Source organism: Syngnathus leptorhynchus, chromosome 1 (assembly GCF_054491065.1).
Source record: "Syngnathus leptorhynchus isolate UIUO chromosome 1, UIUO_Slep, whole genome shotgun sequence".
NCBI classification, from domain to species: Eukaryota; Metazoa; Chordata; class Actinopteri; order Syngnathiformes; family Syngnathidae; genus Syngnathus; species Syngnathus leptorhynchus.
The window spans coordinates 10889996-10908684 of record NC_141195.1 but is presented as its reverse complement, the minus strand read 5'-3'; the positions used below and the strand labels follow the sequence as shown (position 1 = coordinate 10908684).

At 41.1% G+C, this 18689-nt stretch overlaps 1 protein-coding gene across 5 annotated transcripts in view; it reads right to left on the bottom strand.

The window, feature by feature from the left end:
- LOC147061923 (vitamin D3 receptor A) overlaps nucleotides 1–7498 on the bottom strand; it is a 40246-nt gene extending 32748 nt beyond the window's left edge. For 3 of the 5 annotated variants that reach the window (XM_085935982.1, XM_085935653.1, XM_085935897.1), the window contains exons 1-2: nucleotides 7413–7493; nucleotides 6473–6647 (exon numbers count right to left, since the gene is read on the bottom strand). The gene's annotated coding sequence lies outside the window, so the exon portion shown is untranslated. The other 2 variants (XM_085935814.1, XM_085935731.1) reach the window with 2 other exon arrangements.
- Nucleotides 7499–18689: the final 11191 nt, after the last annotated feature.

Below are 18689 nucleotides of genomic sequence, written 5' to 3'. Positions count from 1 at the left end.
AGTTAGTCAAAGCAAACCCGTGAAGAAAAGAAAAGAATCTGTGCACATTTTCAGATGTCACACGTTCTATTTTGTATAAGCCAAATAAGATCTAGCATCTTAAATTTGGAAAGCAACAAATCTGTTTTTGATAACTAAACATCCATTTCTTGCAGAGAACTTACAAAAAAAACTCTGGGAAAGACAGAACAAGAAAGGCTAACTATTCAATGTAATAAATGGCATATTGCGTATGAAATCCAATACCTCGGCACAACACAGCAACAGTGCTTTAAAGCGGCACTGCGTATTCTGTTGAGCACGCCAAAGAGGTTTTTGTGGTCAACCTGGCCCGGTGGGAAGTGGTCTCGCAACTGGTGCTCTTCCGTTAAAGCTCATCTCGACCGTCTGCGTGGTCTTTGGCATTATTTGTCGCCGCCACGAGTCTGTTAGAAGTTAAAGCTGCGATTCTCAAAGCCCTTCATGGATGGCGGGCCGTGTACTTAAACGGTTAGGTGAGCCGCTATTTCGGTTTATCTGGCCGAGCCCCTTACGACGCTTGAAAGGAGTCTTAATCCCACCGGCCACAACACCAGAGCCTCAGCTACATTCAAGTTGTTACTATAACCACACAATTGCCTCCCATAAGGAATCCATTAGCCACTGTTCATAGAGGATTTAGCAGTTAACATGTGAATGCAATAAAGCAGAATAATATCTGCTTCTTTATTTCCTTATTGCTGATTTATTATTCTGAATATGGCCAGATCCTGAAAGGTTTTAGAAAGCGAAAAGACGCACGTATTCCTGTTATATATACATATCGGCATTTTCCCAACATTCTACTGGGGTAACAAGGGGATGGAAAAGTAAGGGGGAAAAAATGAATGGAAGAATTCAACATAAGGCCGGTGCACCGTGCCCGAGCTCAAACTGGAAATGTTTTTTGTCCAATTTGCTTGGTTTACATAGATACACATACGTAGTACGTACGAACATTCATATTTATATATCTACATCTACATCTATATCTATATCTATATCTATATATATATATAGATATAGATATAGATAGATATATATATATACACACACAGATATCTACACACACTCATACATACACAGAGAGACAGACTTTACCAAACTGTAAAAGTGTGACCACAGTCTAATATAACTTGTCAACCCTGTTGTGAAGCACAAAGACCATTAACCATTAAATTGGAAGTAACTGAAATTTTGCAACTGAATAACTAGCCACACCTTCATGTACTGATGTGGTTTATTTTTAACCGCAGTTTTTACAGTCATCTGTCAGTCAAAGTCTGATCAGTTCCTCTTTTACCTTCACTCTGAACTTGATCACCATTGTAGTGTTTCCGCTCAATGGTTTTTATCCAGCTCATGAAGCCACAACCAAGAAACCCAAAAGAAATGTCCTTCATTTCATACTTCCTTTTGAGAAATTAAAGATGCTTGTGTTCTATTTGTTGGAATATCTCATCTGTCAGTATCAGAATACAGATGAATGGTGTAAATTAATTTTCACACATAGATAAGCTCACAGAATGCCAGCAGAAAATGCAGTGCAAGCACATTTTCTATCAATTTTACTAAGCTGCCTTTGGACTTTATAGGTGACTTACAAAACAAGTTTTTAAAAACAGCAAAACATGAGTTTTAGCTCATGACTCAACATGGATTGTGATAAGGAAGGATGACCTCCTCAACAGAATAGTATAAACTTGTTCATCACCTGCTCAACCTGAGCAAATTAAAAGGTAAAAAGGCTCAATCAACACAGGAAAAATGGTTGAGTGGCAAAAACGCACCAGCGTCTTGTGCTAAACAAAAACATTTTATTCGACCTCAGAGGAGATGCAATCTTAACAACTTTGATTGATTTTTGGAGAAACATCTTTTCACAAACAGAATTGTGCTGTGTATGGAAATAAAAGTACTTCATGCAGGATGTAAGCGCCATCTTACGAAATACTTTTCTGGAATCAATGCAACATGGTCACACATACGTACACATTGGTCAGTTCCCTGTGGCGGCTGCGAGTTTTGCACAGCAACACCGTGGAGGTAGGTTTCACAAAAAAATAGAAATCCGAGTACAACTCGGAACCAGCCGGAGACTACTGCTTCACCACATCAGTCTGCATCAGGGTGCTCACTGAAGCTGTTTTCCATATTAAATCAAGAACAGTCACCCAATCAGAGCAAAGCTTATTTACATATTGATTATGTGTTGTATTTTAATGAGACAACTGCTAAAACAAATCTGATATTTGAAAAAAGCTAAAAAAAAGAAGAAAAAAATAATAATAATAAATAATCAACCTCATTTCCCACCCAAATTATCTTGCAAAACTAATAGCAGGTCGTCAAAGATTATCCTTTTTTAACATAGTGATATGGCATGGGACCTTTAAGGTTAATCTGATTGACCAAATTCTCCCAATAGACCTTGAAACAACCTTTGAATCCCGTCATGTGGGGTTCACAAACAGTGGTCGTCAACCTGTCCAACCCACACAATAGCATATAGGGAAACTTTCCAAGTCAAACAATTCATTCGCCTAAATTCAAATCGTTTTGCATAGTTCAACTTTTAACTGTACAGTAAAGCCAATTTAAATACAGTGGAGCCTCGGTTTTCGAACGTCCGGGTTCTCGAACAATTTGGTATTCGAACAAAAAACATGTTTTGCTTCGGGTGTCGGAGGAAATTCGGTTGTCGAACCTCGCGAGATGAGCCGAGAGGACCCGCATGCCAACTGACTCCGTTCGTTATTACATTCTCGCTACTTTGAGGACTGCATCAACTCTAATCATGCCTCCAAATGAAGCAAGTGGGAGCAGTAAAGCCATCCTAAAACACAAAGACGCTCCTAAAGCAATGCGACAGTGAGCGCCCGGCCGGCGCGCTGCGGGCGGTTGCGCGATCGGACCAAATTAAGCTCCCTGCGCCCTGAGGTCCAGTTAAATTTTGGAAAGTACATCAGGACTTTAAAAATATTTTCTAAATTTCAGCGGCAGCTCTGTCACAATGATGCGACGAGCGCAGTGCAGTTGCGCGTCTGTGACGCGCTACGGATGAGCGTTCGACGGTGCGCTGCAGTTGCGCGGTCGGACAAAATTAAACTCCCTGCGCACTGAGGTCTACTTAAAATTTCGGAAAGTACATCAGGACTTTAAAAATATGTTCTAAATTTCAGCGGCCGCTCTGTCACAATAATGCAACCAGTTGAGTTTTTTGAGCTACATGAAAACACTTTAGTCAATAATGCCCAGTTCAACTAGTGAATTCATAAAAATGCTCAATTGCGAATGAATGAATGAATGAATGAATGAATGTTGTACCACCTTTATTTATAAAGCATCAAAACATACTCTTTTAACTCACAGGACAGTTTGGAAACAAGAAGCATCATAAAGTTATGAGCTCAAAACAAAAGCAGCAAGCATTGTCTTTGTAGGCTCGTAGGGCGTGGACTTGTGCACATGTGCACAACACACACTTGGCAATTAGCAGAAAGAGCAAAACAATCTGCTATCATTTTCAACCTGCCCGGAACTCGACAAAGCACAAACATCCCGAGTAACTCAAATCATTTCCATTCAACTAACCTCAGCGCGGGTTGGGCTGGTGTTCAGAGCCAGTTTAGTTCTGGTTCAATAGTGAACTCACTGTGAACCAATTTGGCTTTCCATGCTCGGTGGAGCTCCAACAAACCAACACAATGTCATTGTTTAAGTGCTGAGACTAATTATCATGCAAATGCACCCAAATGTGCAAGCGTGTCCGTGTTCACACTCATACAAACGATGGATCACAACCCAAGGAAAGAATTTTCAGTTTCATCAAATCAATAGGGGGACTACATCTTTGACTAATTATACACATTAAAGCTCAACATGCGTGACGATCTCCCATGTGCAAGCAACGGCACCCGTCCTAAGACATTCAGCTCCTTTTATATACCAGGTGTTCAGCTTGCTTGTCATCTCATTTCTCAACATACTTTGAAGATGGAAAACAGATCAGCTGAAGACTAAATAAAAACATACATGGCATAAATAGTTATATTGGAAAATAATTTGGACAATCAAACTTAATTAGGCAAGTCAATATGACTATTTTGGTTGTGCTACTAAGGCTTGCTGCAAGTCCACTTGATTTTATATGAGGAATTTTAATCTATCATGACATTATATTACAAGGGGAACAACGTACAACTTCAGACAGAAAATGGACTGTGCCGCCTTTGTGGCTCTGCTGGTGACCGTTCGGAAATCAAAGAAGTGGTAAAAGTTTGACAGGCAGTCGCAACTAAAACTGCTACAAGGGAGCTTTTGTATCAACTGTTGTACTAGATGTGTGGCCTTTACGATCCAGAATCACCACAGTAAAGTGACAGACATTCCATCAAGACTCGGGCATATCAGACTTTATTCACTACCACGATTGTTAAGACTTGCCCTGGACCTCTTTGTGACGTCAGCGCAGTATGGTGATGGCAAAGCGGAAAACTATGACGACAAGTAGAGAATGGAAGTAGCTTAGCAACAAGATGTACCATGTCTCTGCCTTCACAGTCCAACGTGGTAAAAAGTAAGGCAAGGCTGTGATTAACTTCTTTTTGATTTAAAAGAATGCTAAAACACGTGATCCTGCTGGCTATCTGTCACACCTGCTAGAAGGTCCGTTAACAATTCACTGTTCGTGGTTAACTTATTTTTACATGTATGAGAGGTATCTTTCAAATTACGTGCACACTTAAATGTTCAACGATGATAAAAGTTTGCCCTTGGAATGTGGTAATAGAACGTTTCCTTATTTCTTGTGTCCAATTGCAGTCAACTTTGGAGATTTCTGTAATAAAACAGCATTGGTTGAATTTGTCACTTCTTGGCACTATTATAACTTACAATGACACTTAGAGGAGTGCAGACATGCGCCAAGGCCAAACAATCGTAATTTGGATCACTACCAAACTGCAACATCCGATTCAGTCTCAGAACTTTGTCCGGGAGATTCATGCATTATTCAAAAGTAGAATAGATGCCATAAAATGCCTTCTACAGTCAGATGGGTTTTTGTGCTTAGAAAGCGTGATGTAAAGATAACTATGGCAGATGTAATCAGAGTTTACATTCCCCACATTGACAGGTAAAAAAAAGAGACAAAATCAGAAAAAGGGAGACAGAGCATAACGGGGAGGAAGCGTTTCAACAAGTCCAATGCTGACTACGAGTCCTGAAAAGTGCTTATTTTCTTCCAAATATGTGGCTTAACCTTATTGGAGGTACCAAACCCCACCAGTTTCATATGCGCATTCACCGAACCCCTCTTTAGTGAATAATAACATTATTTTTATCAAATTCAAAACATAGATGTTTTTTACTGGTGCACAAAATGAGCCATGCATGAACATCACCTTGATCAAAGCACATAAACCAACACAATGCACGAAATCAAAAAGAAAATTACATACCTGCAAATAAGTGTGACTACTGCTGTTGCCTTGGAGAGACCAGTTTAGATATGCGTCATCGCAAATTTACACGCTAAATCAGGTGTGTTTGGCCCTCCGCAGTGGAGGCTCTGCCGAACCCCAGAGATCGCCTCACCGAACGCCTAGGGTTCAATCGAACCCAGGTTAAGAACCTTAATATTTGTTGGTTCAGAAAATGAGCATTGGTGAAAAGCATAACTTTTTTTTCAAGTCCAATAATTTGGGGGTCTCAATTTTTCCCACAACTGTTTTTTGAAACGGTCAAATGTTTAATGACATAAATGACGGACATTTAAAGATATGTGTTAGAATTAGACAGTCCTAGGGAGGAAACAGCAGCATTTGGGCAACCAATATTACAGGTGGTGTAAATAATTTGTGGGAAACACTTTGCACTGTCCAGGGCATAATCAAAATAAGTGTCCTTGCCATGACAACAATTAGAACCTTGAAGAGAAGCGAATTAATAAAAAAACAAAATGGGGCGTGTCCAACCTACTCCGCTCACGTCCACCCGCAATGAATGTGCCTGTTGTCTCGCAGGCTCTTCCAACCACAGCAACACTTTTTATTTTCCTCACACGTTCAAGTCACAATTGCAACCATGCAGCTGGTTGTTTCTAGTAGTGTTTCTCATTTGCAAAGGCTGCTTCGCACTTCAGCCCTGCCGCACAAGCACGCGCGCACACACACACACACACACACACACACACACACACACGCGCGCAAGTGTGGAATGTGGAGGGAAGCAACACGACAATAACACCAGGCACGCACAAAACACATAACAGACATAGCGTGTGCTGGAAACTGTGCGAGTGTGTATCTGCAATGCGAAATACCACGCGAGGCTCACCCTTCAGCATGGAAACAAAGAAAAAACGGGAGGCTGCGTGATGTTGTTCGGACCATGTGCAAGCAGCGTGCACGATTAACCCTACAAGCGTGTGCGTATACAGGATTTCGCTTACCTGATGCAGCATATCAACGTTCACTCTGTGCAGTGGTAGCAGAGGGTGGAGGAGGAAGATGAGGAGGAAGAGGGGGGCAAAATTGTTGTGGTGGCTAAATTTTCCGATCCAGTTGAAGGCAATGGCTTTAAGGAATTCTCCCCGATGAAAAACTTTTCCTCTGTATACAACCAAACTGTCAAAACAGAGAAGAAAAGTGGGAGTCAATCAGACGGAGTAACGGTCAGTCAACGGGGAGGGGGGGGGGACACAGGGGATGGGTGGGGAGGGGGTCGCGTTAGCCCCGATGACGCCCCTTTCTAACATGCATGCAAAACGTCATTTAAAACATAAAACACACAAACTCACACACACACTCACACGCACACGCACTTATGCATAGTGAGACGCTCAGGGAAGAGAAGTTGCTCATGACGCAACATTTCACCTTTGACATAATATCACGCGGCGTAGTGGTCCAACTCCCCCAAAGAAGGCTCGTCGTTCACGAGAGGGCTTCACCCGTTGTCGTAGTCAAAACACGCTTTTTTTTTTCTTTTTTTTTTTAGTGTGTGCCCTCAAGTCGGGCTTTAGGCGTGCGCGCGACGACGGACGGACCGAGGGACGTCAACAGGGATCGCGCTCTCCGCGAAGCGACCAATAATAACAAATAACAGTGCACACCGCGAGAATGTCACGTCTGCATAAAGCCAGAGCGGCGGGACAGTGAAATGGCCACCCAGCAATGACATTACACCCTGGCTGATTGCGTGCATTGTCCCTTTGAGCGGCATGTCAAAATATAGCAGCTCGCTCAGGAGCGGTAACAACAGCTAGCACTCTTTTGCTTTGCCCCGAAACAAAACCGAAGGCAGAAAAGAACTAAATGCCAAGGCGGGATCGGAGTTAAAACGCCTCTCCGGACAATGCAAACGACGCTTAAAAGTGTCAAACAACTTACATTCATCCTTACGAAACGGTGCATTAGTGCAGTGTTCTGGTACCTCTTAATGTTGCTGGACAAGCGCTTCTCAAGTCTGTGTCCCGCCCCCTATGTGGAGTACACAACATATCTATACATATCTATAATCTCCCAGCGTCCAACCATGGCTCTTCACTGGAGCCCGAGCTCTTCTCCCATTGGTCGAGAAACCGCTCAGTCTAGTTTGTGTCGCCAGCTGTCTCCCTACCATATAGGGGTGTGTCGTGACGTCACATACAGACTGCGCCGGGTAAACTATCAGAGACAAAAAGGATCACAAAACACATCATTTAATGGCAGAAACAGGCTTCAAACTGCTCTATCAAATCAAAAATATACAAAAAAAACAAATATTTCCTAAATTTTAGCGACCGCTCTGTCAAAATAATGCGACCAGCGCGGTGCAGTTCCGCGGTCGGCGGCGCGCTACGTTGCGCGTTCCGCGATGCGCTGCAGTTGCGCAAAAGGACAACATTTAATTCTCTGCGCACCGAGGTCCACTTAAATTTCGGAAAGTACATCAGGACTTTAAAAATATTTTCTAAATTTCAACGACGGCTCTGTCACAATAATCCGACCAGCATGTTGCAGTTGCTCGGTCGGTGTCGCGCTACGGTTGCGCGTTCGGCGGTGCGCTGCATTTGCGCGATCGGGCAAGATTAAACTTCCTGCGCACTGAGGTCCACTTAAATTTTAGAAAGTACATCAGGACTTTAAAAATATTTTCTAAATTTCAGCGGCCGCTCTGTCACAATAATGCGACCAGCGCGGTGCAGTTCCGCGGTCGGCGGAGCTTTCGGCAGTGCGCTGTGGTTGCGCGATTGGACAAAATTAAAAGCTCCCTGCGCACTGAGGTCCACTTAAATTTAAGAAATTACATCAGGACTTTGGATATATTTTCTAAATTTCAGCGGCCGCTCTGTCACAATAATGCGACCAGCGCGGTGCAGTTGCGTGGTCGGTGACGCAGCTACTTTGCGCGTTCGGCGGTTCGTTGCAGTTGTGCGATTGGACAAAATTAAACTTCCAGCGCACTGAGGTCCATTTAAATTTTGGAAATTAAATAAAGACTTTATAAATATTTTCTAAATTTCAGCGACCGCTCTGTCACAATAATGCGACCAGCGCGGTTGGCGGGGCGCTACGGTTGCGCGTTCGGCAGTGCGCTGCATTTGTGCGAACGGACAAAATTAAGGTCCCTGCGCACTGAGGTCCACTTAAAATTTGGAAAGTACATCAAGACTTTAAAAATACTTTCTAAATTTCAACAACGGCTCTGTCACAACAATGCAACCAGCGTGGTGCAGTTGTGCGGTCGGTGATGCGCTATGGTTGAGCGTTCGGTGGTGCGCTGCAGTTGTGCTATTGGACAAAATTAAACTTCCTGCGCACTGAGGTCCACTTAAATTTTGGAAAGTACATCAGGACTTTAAAATATTTTCTAAATTTCAGCAACTGCTCTGTCACAATAATGCGACCAGCGCGGTGCAGTTGAGCGTCGGTGACGCGCAACGGTTGCGCGTTCGGCGGTCCACTGCAGTTGCGCGATTGGTCAGAAATGCGCAAAGGAAAAAATGCTTAAAAAAGGTGTGTGTGTGGGGGGGGGGGGGGGGGTTCTTGGAACGGATTTTTTTCCTATTATTTGTAATGAGAAAACATGATTCGGAATTCGAACGATTCACAGCCTTCTGGAACGGATTGTGTTCGAAAACTGAGGCTCCACTGTATTTTGAAACTGCATTGCCCAACTAAATTATTTATGAATTACCTATACATAATGAATGAAATTTTCTGCATCCTCTCTCCGTCTTAGCAAATGATGGAAAGTGATAGTAGAGTGTATACATGGCAAGAACATACATCCCAAGTATAGATTTCAAGCTCTTCTAAATTGAATCCCAGTAGACCTAGAATTTGAAAGAAGATATGTTCAACATACTTTTTGACAACAAAACATTCGCCTAAAGTTATATAGTTTGTTCAACCGTCCCAGTTCTTCCTGACTGGGTTTTGAGAGCATGAACACAGAGCAATACGCTGCCTCCATTCACTATGTAAAGTACCTTTCTGAAGACAGGATATGTGGAATATGTCCTAACTTCCATCACTAGTTTTGAGCATTGACTCGCTCACAGCAGAGTGAAAGTTGTTGTTGTGACTAATGCATGTGTTAATATTCAAGCCAAGGAGCTCGTGACAAGCAAACTGACTGAATGCACATTAAATGTTTATTTAATGTTCTAGGTTTTTGTCTTATATTTACCACATAAAGGAAAATTATCCGTACGGAGTTGTTTCTCTGATTTTCAGCAAATGAGTTTGTTCACCATTGAAGCCAATGAAAAAAAAGTTCAATGTTAGGAAATTATACAAAGTTAAATAATGAAGTTACACTAGTGAAACAAAATCCAGTGTGTTGGGTAAAAAAAAAAAGATGCTTTCTACAAATGAAATCTATTTATGGTAATAAACTTTATAAAAAAAAATCTTACCCAAATTATGAGTGAGCTGACTTCCTTTCCAGCTGACTTCATGCAAAAGGCAGATCTCACCCTCAGACAACCATTTACTGTGGAACTGAGCCCATGAGTCAGGTCCATGCTACACCATCAGTGACACAAGAAAAGAATCCAAACTAAAAAATGGAATTAAAATGTATTAATTTACATTGCTTCATGTACACTATGTTCCAGAAAGCATCAAGAAGGTTTGAGGAAATCACTTTCATTTATAGAATACACTCTAGGTATTTATTGTGTTGTTGTTGTTGTCATTGCAACGTTTGGCTTGTCTCATCAGATGTTGTTGCCACAGCGAGTATCTCTCATGATTTGTTTGGTGCAGTTTTTACCCCAAATGCCCTGGCGGACGCAAGCCATCTATTTTTTATCCAGGCTTGAGAGACATTGCATAAATGTATATTAACAATTAAAAGGGGAGCTTGCATTCAAACCGCAAGCAAAAATGAATGCAGCCTCACTTCACACGCTCTTCTTCCAAAGTAGCCTGTAGATAAGCCGCACACCCGTCACTGGCAACAAGGTTCAGATCCACATTTAGTTAATTTTACATTTAAAGTGGGACATGTTTTCAAAATGAATCTCCATGGAGTTTACACATCGAAAGAATTCCAATTTCTAGGTTACGTATGCATGGACATCTGGATGGGAGAATAACAGCATCTTCAAACCAAATTGATATTATTGAAAATAATCTTGTCTGCAAAATAAACTGCATTTGTTTTGGTCTTGCACGCACGCACGCACACACACACACACACACACACACACACACACACACACACACACACAAAACACGTTCTCTACTTGAGTCTTGGAAACAGCTGGAAAAGCAAATAGTCCGGCCAAGAGTTGGCCCGCTTGCTCTCACACATGACTGGACCATTACTTGGATGAATGCAGCCCTCACACTGATTTCCTCGGCCGCAGTCGAAGTGCGTGAGCGCCGCAACAGCACACATCTAAAGGAACACCGTGGCCGTTCCCTCGCTCCTTCGAACGTAGTTGAGGCCACACGCAAGGATCACACGGTCGTGTCGGACTTTGATGCCCCTGGCTTAGGTTTCGTCTTTCTCGGCGCCGTCATCATCAACTTAACACCTCACAACAAACTCAAACCCATTCACAATTCACCGCAGGTTTGTTGGATTGTGTCCAGCGAGGCATGAGGGAATCGGATAGCTGCGGAAAATTGGGTCAGTAAGTCAGTTAATAGTGCAATACACAACACAGCGGTTGGATTAGATCGCCGCTGCTTCCTTATCTTTGAAGCCAAAGTGGAATATTAGTAACATAAATATACATGCTAGGGAACCTCTTAAATTAAATGCCCCAGAGACCAAAATCTTTGAGGAAAACCTTTGCTTTCTCTAACCCTAAACTAAAACATGGGCCACTGTCAGAGATAGCGCTCAGCGAGACAGAAAAGGTTTGGGGAAGTGGAAGCAATATTTCCGATCGCAAAGCCTCACTTACGTGATCAGCATCGACTTGGACTGAGTCACAGACTCTGATTATGATTCGAAACCGAACGGTAGGTAGCCACCTAAGAAGATGGCCGTAATTTGAATTTGAGTGTTTGCATAACTTGTCGTTCACCGCAATGAAAATAAAAAGAATAGTTTGCGACTGTCATGTCGTTGCCAAATAAGACAACAACTAGCTGTGCTTGTTCCATTTCTTTTCCTGTAACAACTACTCTTTCTTCTTATTTGCATTTCTTGGACAGCCTGGAAACTCCGTGGCCCCGTGTTCCCTCCAGCAGGTTGGTATTAGTGCAAGCACAGATTATTATGGGTGCGGTGTGCTGTGTCGAGTACATCACACACTGTCCGAGCGGTAATCACACGCTGTGATTTTTCATAATTCTTCCCCCCTCGTTATGTGTGGAGCTGTTCAGATTTTCAAAATTGGTTAAGAGGTAAAAATCGTTGGTGGAAAGGGAGTGTTAATTCAACTTCCATTTATTCTCTTGGACAAAATGTATTTTAAATGTGAAAGTTCCACTGCTATGTTCCCGTGAGCATAGCGGGACCTAGTTCATTGCGGGGGTCATAAAACTGCACGAAATTATCTGGTAATATCTTACCATTTTTAAAGTTGCACAGGTAGAGTGAACTTGTCAAAAAAATGTAACAGACACACAAAGTGCGAGGAAAGGAGAAGGGAACAAGTAAGCGCATGGCAACAGTGCCTGATGATGATGGTGGTTTGGAGCCAGGGCCTATAAGCACATGTCAACATGGTGAAGCTAAAAAAGGATTTCCCCACAGACTTCACCTGTTGGACACAGAGCAAAGTGTGTGTTTGCAAACACGGCCCGGTCCGTCTCGCCTGCATTGAAGGAAATAGCACGGGATGAGTTCCAAGTCCACAAACATTTGGTATTGGAAAACACGCAGACAAACAAGATGCCTTTGACTCAAGAGAGGACAGGATGGAAGATTGACACTTTTTATTTGACACCTCTCAAGGCAAATTGATATTTTAAATTTCATAACTGCCCGATGACGGCTGGGATAGGCTTCAGCATGCCCGCGATCCCCGTGGTGACAAAGCGGTTCAGAAAGTGGATAAATGGATAATTTTGTTTTTCACAAGCATTTGCATAATGGAAGCGCTTCCATTACATCACAGGTAAAACGTGATGATTGGTGAGGCTGATCATTCTTCCGGCTTTACCCTTTAGTTAAATGTCAACACCATTATGGTGACGTCATTGATGATGTCTCCAGATATATGAAAATGGTCCTGCATCCTGTGTTAATACGTTCTAACAATTATTTCTATAGGTGTAAAGGGCCTGCTGAGTCATGAAACATTTTACTTGCAAAATTTGACATAAACAAATTGCATCTGTCAAACATTACCACACAGTTCATTTTGCGAGATCTGGGAGGAATAGATGCAAATGGATTAATTGCTTGAATTTAATTGCATGTGATGTGGTTATCAAGCCGAAATTGAATCGTCCTGGCTGATTTTGTGTCTTTGAACTGAGCATCTGAAAAGCAGCTGTAAACAAGCACATCAAGTGCTGCCAATGTGGCAGAACATTTTTCAAAAGACACAAACAAAAATTTGCGTGACGTAAAATATACCCAACAATGCTTCTGAATGATCCAAGGGCAGACTTGGAGATGAACAAAACATGCGCTTGCTGAAATTTAGAGGACTTGAATATTTGCTTCTCGTCCACTAACACCTCCGATGCCATCACTTCAACATTCACTCTGTCATTAGGATGTACCTAATTCCAAATGTTTCATTCATAAGATCATCAGAGCTACCTAAAGCGCAAAACCATTTTTGAAATTTGGCGATCTTCACTTTCACAGCTGTTCCCAACAGCAGCCGCAATCTGTCACAGTGCGTGCACACACAATGTAGCAGCAGCTACTTGAGATCTTAAATGAATCCGTTTCGTATCTATTATTCACACTCGTTTCACATGGAGAGCATACACGCAAACACATCACACTCAAGACTTATATAATTATCACTAGGATTTTTTTTTGGGGGGGGGGGGTAAATCTGCTGTGCCCGAACACTGCTTCCCAGAGTGTGGAAAATAAACATCCTTAGTTGAAAGAAAAGCAAAGTATTTTAACTTGTGGATGTGACATTTTGCTATTTATGTTGTCACACAGTAACACTAGGGAAGAAGCCCAGAAAGGCAAGCTCAGAGAGAAATTTTAAGTAATTAGGAGATGCTTAAGTTGACGCTTGTTTGATGGGCAGGAACAAAACTATTTCTATTGAATTGTACTGTTTCAATTGACCTCTTGAATACTACTACAACGATTCCATACAAAAAAATAAACATGTTGACAGCATGTAGTTTCGCATTTTCAAGATTTCCATCACTACCATGATTTGACACACACTGATAATTTAAGTGTATTTTGGTTGTTAAATGTTAAGATAGGAATAGAAAATACAAATCTGACCTGGGGGTTAAGTTTAAATAGATATCTTTTTTTTTTATTTTTTAAATGAATAAATTTCAGCTTCTTTGACGGCGCCTTGGCTGCAAGAAGAAGCAACAAGGCCACAAACAAGAGAGACAATGGAGTGCTGCGTCCTCAGCTGACCACCGATCAGTGCAAAGCTGTTATTGCGCAATATCCCCTTTTAGTTTTTTTTTTTTTCCTGCACAGTTACTTTGGCCTTAAATTTATGGCTTTATGGTGTATTTCATCCAACACAAATCACGTGACAACGACATTCTCGCCGCTCGTTGATCAAATGACAACATTGTTTTTCTTTCTGTCTCTGTTTACTGCTTGTTTACACTCATGGCTAACCACTCACAAACACCAGCCCACCGCTCCTCACCACCCCAATGTTGTTTTTGACCTTTGCCCTAGTGTGCTTTGTCACAAGTTATGCAGAGACAAACGTCAGTTTCCGATAAATCGGCGAGTGTTAGCAAACACCGCCACAGCAGATGGTGGAGAAAATATTCTTATTCTGCCTGTGTCCATTCACAAGCCACATTTCCAGCAACTAGATGGATCCTCAGATGGCAGCAGCACCCAGCGAAAGAATGTCACAAGCTCGACAGCAGCCATAATAATACAAACTTGATGTATGAAAAGAGATTACAAATAAAATTGTCTCTGGTATACAGTCCCCCCCACACACACACACACACGTTTTGTTTGTTTTTTTGTTCTTTTGAGTCATTCTCAATGAAGAGTGAAATTATACATGACTCATTTGACTCATTACACAAGTCCGTTTCCAAACACTGAGTTTTTCTTGTTGTTCTATAAAATGCTGCACGAACCGCATTTTTTTCCCCAACAGGAGAGATGCAAGCAAGCAGAGAGCGGTACTGTTTGTGCTTTTATTCCTCTCAGGAAGCTATCCCAAACCACCGGGCTGCGGAATGTTTATTTAGTAAAGGGCCACACAGAGTGACTGAACACAAAATATTTTGTTGATCACCACAGCCCGAAAGAAGTTTTCATTCAAAAATACGGTACATCCGTACCTCTGTGCCTCTGTATACGTCAAACCATTCGTCTTGGACACAAAAAAAAAAAAGTTTGGGAGAACCTCTTTGGATGGGTGAAAAGACCAAAAGACGACACAGAAGAAGAAGTTTCAACATTAAAAAAGAAAGCTGTTGGTGGAAAAAACTGGGATGACATGCTGAATGATGTTGAATATCTGGGACAAATGAAAGAATATTGGTGCAATATGTGGAGAAAATATTTTTGCTATGTGGTTAATTGAGGGAAGGTTGAAAATAGTTCCCAAGGTGAATTAAATGAGCTGAACATTTTGAATTAAGAATGGGATAATAATAATAATAATAACAATAATAATAATAATAATAAGAATAAGAAGAAGAAGAAGAAGAAGAAGAATTATAATAATAGTGGCAACACGATGATGCACTGGTTAGTACGTTTGCCTCACAGTTTAGAGGTTGTGGGTTCGATTCCACCCTTCCGGCCCTCCCTGTGTGGAGTTTGCATGTTTTCCCCGTGCCTGCGTGGGTTTTCTCTGGGCACTCTGGTTTCCTCCCACATCCCAAAAACAATTATTAGTTATTAGTCTCTGTGTGCCCTGCAATTGGCAGTTCAGGGTTCTTCCCGCCTGTTGCCCGATTAACGCTGGGATAGACTCCAGCACGCTCGCGACCCTCGTTGGGATGAGCAGCATAGATAATGGCCGGATGAATAATAATAGCTTTCAGTATTCACATAATGAGTACTTATCTGTTCTAAGGTTCCTATCGGTTATTTGGCATTCTGAACCTCATGGCATTCATGGCCTTTTCCTGAGAACTCAGCTATTACAATTATTCTTCCATTAGCGGTTGTTCCTTTTATGGAGTAATTATCAACCACCAGTTTGAAATAATCAGTTGTGGCCCAGAAAATTACCTCTTTGCACTTAACTGATGTGAAAATGTAAGTTTTCTGTGTCTGACTTTCTTCAATTCTTGTAACTACTATATATCAGCTTTGTCTTCGACTAAATATAAATACTTGTAATATTTTCCCACATCTTTATCTTTAATGCTCGCTATGCTGTTAGTAATTACCAGGAGGCTGTATTCTCAGTTTGACTATTTTATGTATGTCAGTGAGTTCGAGTCACAGCTGTGGAGACTGTGGAGCTGTGAGATTGCGGAAGACGTTCTAATCCATGATTTTTACCCTTACACTCTTGGCCTCTGTCTCTGCCTTGCTTGTGTGATAATGTGTGACCTTGCAGTCTTAACTGAAATCTGTTGATTTTATATCCGATACATTAGCGTTCAAAAGTTTGGGGTCACTTAGAAATATACCACCATTTTTTTTTTAACGCTAGTGTATATGAATTACAAAAAAAAAGAACAACCTAAAAGCTTCCGCTGCATTTTCATCATATTTATTTTTGCTTATAACGCAATTGTATGGCTCGCTGCTAATCCTCTTGATGACCTCCCTTCACGTTGCGTGTCGTAATGGGCTTCATCCAGAGATCATCAGAAGACTAAATGGATCTTTTTTTTTTCTCTCTTTCTTTCCTGGTTGTCGTGTCAAACTTCATTATGTAGCTTATAGGCTTCAATTCATTCATAAGCAGAGCCATGTGACAAGGATCACATTATCCTGCGGCATTGTGCTAAGCTGTACGATTGCACCAGGACCAGCATGTGACTCCAGGATCATGAATGTGAATAACAACGACGATATGAGTTCTTTTTGAAAATATGCATTGAGCAGCCTCATCTTGACTTGCATAATTTATGGATATCAAATACTGGTCGGAATATTCTGTTTTTAGAGAAGCGTTTTGGTTAATGTGACATAATAAATTGTGGTACAGTGAGTCAAAAATACAGTATAACAAGTTGCTCTTAGTACAGATGAACATGACCATAAACTACAACCACAATATACAGGGTGCTCCAAAAAAGATGACATCACTTGGAGGATGAATATTGACCTCTGTTTGAAGCAAAGATAATTAACCCATTCAATGCCAGCCCAGTTAAATCAGATTTGTTTTCTTTTTTGAAAAGACAAATTGAGATTTTAAATGGCTTTCACAGAGGCTCATGAATGTTCAACATCATGATCTTAATACAGTCCTTCTCCGTTATCTTGTTGTATTAGCATGTAATATTTTTTTTATATTGTGACAGTAAGTTAAACATGATAAATTTCAATTATGATACAGTATTAGGCGAATGATATTCCTTTGTGTCGCTTTGAATTTTTTGTGCCATGTAGACATTAAATGTGAAAACAAATATATATTAGAAAATGTATATTTGTTTTCCTGCTGTGGTTAGCACATGTGTTTAATATCACGCTGACAGTGTCAAAGACAAGGGGACATTGTTCTCTTTGTAAAGGCAAAATATTTGAGAAAGCTCTTGTACTGGATAACATAATAAGGGAGTGACCCGAATGTTGTGGTTGGTTAGTGTGTATTTATTTATTTTTTGAATACATGTTGGTGTTTTTTTATTTTTTATTTGGAACTTAGAATGAATGCTCTTTACCAATAAATGAATTGATTCAGGTGTGGTTGTTTTTAAAGTACTCCGTGACTAAAAGTTGAGTGAAATACGTTTAAGCAAGGATTTGACTGTATAACTAAGTGTAAAATCCATCATGATCTGGAGATTTCCGCTGCTTTTGTTTGACCTGTCTGCTGGTGTATTTGGATAGAAAAAAAAGGGGGAGAAAAACTCACTGCAACCCAGACCAGTGACTGCTTAGGAGCCAGAGTTATACATAGAAAATTACACAGTGGCCTTCCAACCCCACTGCCCACTCTCTTTTTTTTAATTTCATGTTTGTCAAGTTGGGAAGGAACTACAATAGATTACAAAAGGACTTTTATTACATTTGCATGAATACACAATTCCAGATTTTTAAAAATAAATCAAATCGTCCAATAGTGATTTATTTTTTAACCATAATGTTGTGAAAGGATGAATTTGAAGTTGCATAAATGTGGCCATGATGGTGGTACTTGGAGAGCTATTTATTTTAGTTGGTACTTGGACTAAAAATTTTGAGAACCTCTGCTTCTATGCATGTAAACATACTGACTGTCCCTCGCTGCGTCTGTATGGGCGGTGAGCTGTTATACAACCAAGGCTGACTTTGGATTTCTAATGTTTTAAGCATCTATTTTTTTGTGAGGGGTGTATGTGGACACCGCTGTTGTTGTGCCTCCTTAGGTGAAGCAATAAGCTCCCTGACACGTCTAGGTTAAATCATTCATGGGAGTGGGGAATAGGGGCTTGTTTGTGTGTGTGCATCACTGCCAGACAAGCTGGGCCAATCTGCGAATAAATGTTTAAGGTGATCTTTAAAAAGAAAAAAAAACAAGTGTGGGAAAAATAAATGAACACGAGGAAATCTATGGGACGGGTGAAACTCTGATGCAAAATAATTCAATTAACATGTTCAATGTGTGTCAAGACAATTTGGCGCAGATTCAGTCATCTCCTTTACCACCTTTGAGGTAAATGTTTAACTGAAGAGTGTCTGCTTCCACACTGTAGCACACGAGAGAGGAGATGAGAGGGAGACGAGGAAGGAAGAAGCACGCACATGATTTGACCCAAAGTGAACTTTGTACACACACATGATGATTATTTGATCCATGCATTGTCCAAACCGCACATTCAGTTCTCCTCCAGTGGTGTGGTTTTATATTTACAGCTCCCTCATGTGCTTGCTCATCAAATCACTCAACGATCACACGTACGCTT